Raw genomic sequence first — 6,151 nt, forward strand, 5'->3', positions numbered from 1 at the left:
CAGATCACAACCTTATCTAAAAAAAATTATTGTATATATATTTGCAAATGTTTTAGGCAGGTGTGAAAAAATGCTGCAAATGAAGAATAGTGATGGCCGAACGGTTCGCCCGGCGGTCGTTTCGCGGCGAATTTCCGACTTTCGCCGTCCGCGGGTTCGAACGCCTTTTTCCGTCGTTCGCCCCGGCGGACTTACGTGTTTAATGTATACAAGAACTTTAACCTTTCGTGACACGTTTATCATGTGTTACAGGACAACCAATTGAGACATGACAGCTCATGGACACTTGGACATTCCCCCTAACCTATAAATACACCCGATCCGGTGGCCATTTTACATTCTTTCTTCTGTCACTGTAGGGAAAGGATCCTGTGTGGAGTAGGGACAGAGAAAACGCTAGCTATTTGGTACACAAAAGTTCTTTTCAGGACTGGTATAGGTGTTAGGTCAGCAGCCTGAGTTTCTTTTGTCAGTTTAGATAAAGGGACAGAGCGCTGTATGCTGCTATTTTAGGGACAGCTCAGCCAGATTAGTCTTTCTTCATCATCATCATCATCATCATCATTAGCTGTTACTATCAGGTCCACAAAAGAGCTGTTCCAGCTAATCGTTCCAGCCTACTCTTTTTTGCCAATTTGTATAGGGACAGGCAGGAAGCAGTGTGTCAGGCAGTGAGGATAATTTTAAAGACTTGCTGTTACTATTAGTTCCACAAAGGTTCTTTTCAGGACTGGTATCAGTGGTACGGTAATAGGCTTGTACACGTATAATATTCTTTCTTCCAAATATAGAAAGAATATTATACTTGACTGCTGCCCTTCTGCTGCAGTCTGCTAATCATTCACAACTCACTTGTTCCACAAAGCTCTTTATCAGGACTGGTAACTTGGTCTGTCTAGGGTGCTACGGTACATAGGCTTGGGTGCGGTACAGTCTGCTGTTCTGTAAGGACCGCTATCGGTCCACAATAGATAGGGTTGCCGTGCACTACTGCTGACCGCTGCCCTATACTGCAGCAGTCCTTCATTGGTATAGGGACTGACGTACAGTCTGCTAATCACTAACACACAACCTGCTTGGTCCACAAAAGTTCTTATAAGGACTGGTAACTTGGTATAGGGTGCTACGGTACATAGGCCTGAGTGCGTTACAGTCTGCTGTTCTGTAAGGACCGCTATCGGTCCACAATACATAGGGTTGCCGTGCACTACTGCTGACCGCTGCCCTATACTGCAGCAGTCCTTCAGCGGTATAGGGACTGACGCACAGTCTGCTAAACACTAACACACAACCTGCTTGGTCCACAAAAGTTTTTATAAGGACTGGTAACTTGGTATAGGGTGCTACGGTACATAGGCCTGAGTGCAGTACAGTCTGCTGTTCTGTAAGGACCGCTATCGGTCCACAATACATAGGGTTGCCGTGCACTACTGCTGACCGCTGCCCTATACTGCAGCAGTCCTTCATTGGTATAGGGACTGACGTACAGTCTGCTAATCACTAACACACAACCTGCTTGGTCCACAAAAGTTCTTATAAGGACTGGTAACTTGGTATAGGGTGCTACGGTACATAGGCCTGAGTGCAGTACAGTCTGCTGTTCTGTAAGGACCGCTATCGGTCCACAATACATAGGGTTGCCGTGCACTACTGCTGACCGCTGCCCTATACTGCAGCAGTCCTTCATTGGTATAGGGACTGACGTACAGTCTGCTAATCACTAACACACAACCTGCTTGGTCCACAAAAGTTCTTATAAGGACTGGTAACTTGGTATAGGGTGCTACGGTACATAGGCCTGAGTGCGTTACAGTCTGCTGTTCTGTAAGGACCGCTATCGGTCCACAATACATAGGGTTGCCGTGCACTACTGCTGACCGCTGCCCTATACTGCAGCAGTCCTTCAGCGGTATAGGGACTGACGCACAGTCTGCTAAACACTAACACACAACCTGCTTGGTCCACAAAAGTTCTTATAAGGACTGGTAACTTGGTATAGGGTGCTACGGTACATAGGCCTGAGTGCGTTACAGTCTGCTGTTCTGTAAGGACCGCTATCGGTCCACAATACATAGGGTTGCCGTGCACTACTGCTGACCGCTGCCCTATACTGCAGCAGTCCTTCATTGGTATAGGGACTGACGTACAGTCTGCTAATCACTAACACACAACCTGCTTGGTCCACAAAAGTTCTTATAAGGACTGGTAACTTGGTATAGGGTGCTACGGTACATAGGCCTGAGTGCGTTACAGTCTGCTGTTCTGTAAGGACCGCTATCGGTCCACAATACATAGGGTTGCCGTGCACTACTGCTGACCGCTGCCCTATACTGCAGCAGTCCTTCAGCGGTATAGGGACTGACGCACAGTCTGCTAAACACTAACACACAACCTGCTTGGTCCACAAAAGTTCTTATAAGGACTGGTAACTTGGTATAGGGTGCTACGGTACATAGGCCTGAGTGCGTTACAGTCTGCTGTTCTGTAAGGACCGCTATCGGTCCACAATACATAGGGTTGCCGTGCACTACTGCTGACCGCTGCCCTATACTGCAGCAGTCCTTCATTGGTATAGGGACTGACGTACAGTCTGCTAATCACTAACACACAACCTGCTTGGTCCACAAAAGTTCTTATAAGGACTGGTAACTTGGTATAGGGTGCTACGGTACATAGGCCTGAGTGCGTTACAGTCTGCTGTTCTGTAAGGACCGCTATCGGTCCACAATACATAGGGTTGCCGTGCACTACTGCTGACCGCTGCCCTATACTGCAGCAGTCCTTCAGCGGTATAGGGACTGACGCACAGTCTGCTAAACACTAACACACAACCTGCTTGGTCCACAAAAGTTCTTATAAGGACTGGTAACTTGGTATAGGGTGCTACGGTACATAGGCCTGAGTGCGTTACAGTCTGCTGTTCTGTAAGGACCGCTATCGGTCCACAATACATAGGGTTGCCGTGCACTACTGCTGACCGCTGCCCTATACTGCAGCAGTCCTTCATTGGTATAGGGACTGACGTACAGTCTGCTAATCACTAACACACAACCTGCTTGGTCCACAAAAGTTCTTATAAGGACTGGTAACTTGGTATAGGGTGCTACGGTACATAGGCCTGAGTGCGTTACAGTCTGCTGTTCTGTAAGGACCGCTATCGGTCCACAATACATAGGGTTGCCGTGCACTACTGCTGACCGCTGCCCTATACTGCAGCAGTCCTTCAGCGGTATAGGGACTGACGCACAGTCTGCTAAACACTAACACACAACCTGCTTGGTCCACAAAAGTTCTTATAAGGACTGGTAACTTGGTATAGGGTGCTACGGTACATAGGCCTGAGTGCAGTACAGTCTGCTGTTCTGTAAGGACCGCTATCGGTCCACAATACATAGGGTTGCCGTGCACTACTGCTGACCGCTGCCCTATACTGCAGCAGTCCTTCATTGGTATAGGGACTGACGTACAGTCTGCTAATCACTAACACACAACCTGCTTGGTCCACAAAAGTTCTTATAAGGACTGGTAACTTGGTATAGGGTGCTACGGTACATAGGCCTGAGTGCGTTACAGTCTGCTGTTCTGTAAGGACCGCTATCGGTCCACAATACATAGGGTTGCCGTGCACTACTGCTGACCGCTGCCCTATACTGCAGCAGTCCTTCAGCGGTATAGGGACTGACGCACAGTCTGCTAAACACTAACACACAACCTGCTTGGTCCACAAAAGTTCTTATAAGGACTGGTAACTTGGTATAGGGTGCTACGGTACATAGGCCTGAGTGCAGTACAGTCTGCTGTTCTGTAAGGACCGCTATCGGTCCACAATACATAGGGTTGCCGTGCACTACTGCTGACCGCTGCCCTATACTGCAGCAGTCCTTCATTGGTATAGGGACTGACGTACAGTCTGCTAATCACTAACACACAACCTGCTTGGTCCACAAAAGTTCTTATAAGGACTGGTAACTTGGTATAGGGTGCTACGGTACATAGGCCTGAGTGCGTTACAGTCTGCTGTTCTGTAAGGACCGCTATCGGTCCACAATACATAGGGTTGCCGTGCACTACTGCTGACCGCTGCCCTATACTGCAGCAGTCCTTCAGCGGTATAGGGACTGACGCACAGTCTGCTAAACACTAACACACAACCTGCTTGGTCCACAAAAGTTCTTATAAGGACTGGTAACTTGGTATAGGGTGCTACGGTACATAGGCCTGAGTGCAGTACAGTCTGCTGTTCTGTAAGGACCGCTATCGGTCCACAATACATAGGGTTGCCGTGCACTACTGCTGACCGCTGCCCTATACTGCAGCAGTCCTTCATTGGTATAGGGACTGACGTACAGTCTGCTAATCACTAACACACAACCTGCTTGGTCCACAAAAGTTCTTATAAGGACTGGTAACTTGGTATAGGGTGCTACGGTACATAGGCCTGAGTGCAGTACAGTCTGCTGTTCTGTAAGGACCGCTATCGGTCCACAATACATAGGGTTGCCGTGCACTACTGCTGACCGCTGCCCTATACTGCAGCAGTCCTTCATTGGTATAGGGACTGACGTACAGTCTGCTAATCACTAACACACAACCTGCTTGGTCCACAAAAGTTTTTATAAGGACTGGTAACTTGGTATAGGGTGCTACGGTACATAGGCCTGAGTGCAGTACAGTCTGCTGTTCTGTAAGGACCGCTATCGGTCCACAATACATAGGGTTGACGTGCACTACTGCTGACCGCTGCCCTATACTGCAGCAGTCCTTCAGCGGTATAGGGACTAAGAGTTTTGTCACAGGGTGATTTAAAAAATGACAGGCAGAGGAAGAGGCAGGCCCTTCCGCAGGGGTGGTAGGGGTAGGGCAGGAGCAACAGCCTTGAGCCAAAGTGGGAAGTTGCAGAAGGTGCGTTCAATTACTTTAAAGGACGCACCAGACTTGGTTGAGTGGCTCACTCAGCCTTATTCTTCTGCACCCTCCTCATCCTCTCGATCTGCACCCTCTTCTTCACTCTCTGCTATGTGCACCCCCAAAGACACTACCACCAACAACACCACCACCACCACATACCTTCCGCTTGAGTGCAAATGGGGGCCTTCATGCTCCAGTGTTTTAATAGGGACCCCCGTATAAAAAGCATGAGGGTCAAGGACCAGTACTGGGTGGCAACGTACTTAGATCCCCGGTACAAACACAAAATGGCGGAAATGTTACCGCCGTCGCAGAGGGCTGTCAGAATGCAGCACTTCCAGGCCTTGCTTCGAGAAATGCTGCATTCTGCTTTTGCGTGCGCTGGCAGAGGAGCAATTCCCACTCCCAGAGAAGGATTTGCGGGTACCAATCCAACAGCGCCTGCAAGAAGAGGCCGGTTTGAAGATGTGTTGGTGACTTCGGATATGAGGTCATTCTTTCAGCCGACCCATCGACAGGTGTCATCCGGATCCAGCATCAGGGAACGCCTAGACCGTCAGGTGTCCGACTACATTGGGTTAACGGCCGATGTGGACGCTCTGAGGAGTGATGAACCCCTAGACTACTGGGTGGGCAGGCTTGACCTCTGGCCAGAGCTTGCCCAATTTGCAATCGAACTGTTGGCTTGCCCCTCATCCAGTGTCCTGTCCGAAAGGACGTTCAGCGCAGCAGGGGGGATTGTGACCGATAAGCGTACTCGCCTAGCTCACGACAGTGTTAACTACCTCACATTTCTAAAAATGAATGAGGCATGGATCTCGGAGGAATTCAACACATGTGATCAGTAGACCATGTATATGTCTATAAACAATTTTTGGAATCAAGCACACAGACCTTCTTAATTCATTTGGCTCACTTCCCTGACCCAAAAAAGCACACCGTACTATATGCCCCTACCCTCCTCTTTGAAGAGGTTGAGCGGTGTCATATTTCTACTGGGGCTGCTTATTATGAGGGGTTCCCACCATCCCTGTGCTGTGCTGACTTCCTCCTGGGTGTTCTTATTATGAGGGGCTCCCACCATCCCTGTGCTGTGCTGACTTCCTCCTGGGGGTTCTTATTATGAGGGGCTCCCACCATCCCTGTGCTGTGCTGACTTCCTCCTGGGGGTTCTTATTATGAGGGGATCACACCATCCCTGTGCTGTGCTGACTTCCTCCTGGGGCTGCTTACGGTGCTGCTG

Source organism: Lithobates pipiens, unplaced genomic scaffold (genome assembly GCF_037356315.1).
Source record: "Lithobates pipiens isolate NorthernLeopardFrog02 unplaced genomic scaffold, aLitPip1_a1.2 Scaffold_18, whole genome shotgun sequence".
Classification (NCBI taxonomy): domain Eukaryota; kingdom Metazoa; phylum Chordata; class Amphibia; order Anura; family Ranidae; genus Lithobates; species Lithobates pipiens.